The 1218-nt window shown below is 45.0% G+C and overlaps 1 pseudogene; it reads right to left on the bottom strand.

Annotated features, from left to right (window-relative positions):
- Nucleotides 1-643: 643 nt before the first annotated feature.
- On the bottom strand, nt 644-804 carry LOC145652249 (U2 spliceosomal RNA; annotated as a pseudogene).
- Nucleotides 805-1218: the final 414 nt, after the last annotated feature.

The raw sequence follows: 1218 nt of genomic DNA, 5'->3' as shown, positions 1-1218 counted from the left end.
CGACAGGCGCGGGGGGCAGACGAGCACACAGCCCTCTGGGGCCGGCCGAGGTCACGCCTACCCGAAAGTGACCCGGGTCTCACCCACCAGGAGCTGCTCTGTTTGCTCTCCACTTCTGGGCCGGGCTGCGCTGGGCTTGGTTATGCAGCTCTGCTCTCCTCTCCTCTCTCATTGAACTCTGCAATAGCAAAGCTTTCAAAAATCAGTTGGACTCTTCGACATTTGCTTTTTACTAAAGTTTGCCGTGGAGAGGAAAGATTTATGCGTGAATGAAGAGAAATCAGAGATATAGCCGGAAATGCACAGGAACCCGAGTACGTCTGACCAAAGCCTAGCGAGTTTGTTCATGGTAGGAGGAGGCAGAACCTGGAAGGCCAACACTGTAGGCATCCGATGTGTATATTTTACACCCACCCACCAAGAGCAGTATGGTTTAAAAAAAAAAAAAAAAAAAAAAAAAAAAAAAGCAAAGTGGGAAAACCGCAGAAAGGGGTCCAACGTCCGTTTTATTCTCCTTCTGTTTATTTATTTCATTTAGTTTCATCGCAATTGAGCTCATTTGTTCAATTGGTGTCTTTCTTTGTTCATATTCCCTCGCTTTTGTTTTTGTTCATTCTTTCTTTCTTTCTTTGACACAGGCTTAAGAATGCACACTATTCCTGGAGGTACTGCAATACCAGGCCGATGCGTGGGCTGAACCTGGCAAGCCCGTTTTGCCTCCCTGTTCTAAAAAGCCATTTAATATGACGACATATCAGATATTAAACTGATAAGAACAGACTTTGGACGTGGACACGTTGCTGTTGCTGCCATGCCCCGGGAGTGCATCACAGCCCTAAACGGGAGAATATCGTGCGCTGCCATCCACGCCAAATCCTTGTCTTTATTTCTGAGGGCTGGGTGAACCGCGTTCCTCCATACTTGCTGAGCTTCCCCCTTTGTGAGCCCAAATATAGGGCTCACTTCTTCCTGATCTTGTACACAAGCCACAAGTAATTTTGAATTAATTAAAACTCTCTCCTTCTTTTTTTTCCAAATTGTATTTCCTTACAAATTTTCTAATAAAATCATATTCTTTTGGCAATGTGAATGATACCGGTTCCCATAGATCCACATTTAGTATTCCCAAAGTCCTTAAGTAAGACCCCATCCAAAACCGCACCGTTGTCCCAGTTTTATTTGTGAAGACCAGTCTCGGCGTATCTCATATATAATGCC

This window comes from Electrophorus electricus, chromosome 18, assembly GCF_041902795.1.
Source record: "Electrophorus electricus isolate QZ-2024a chromosome 18, ASM4190279v1, whole genome shotgun sequence".
Lineage (NCBI taxonomy): Eukaryota > Metazoa > Chordata > Actinopteri > Gymnotiformes > Gymnotidae > Electrophorus > Electrophorus electricus.
Note: the sequence above shows the minus strand (reverse complement) of the source record. Positions and strands in the feature narration are given on the sequence as shown.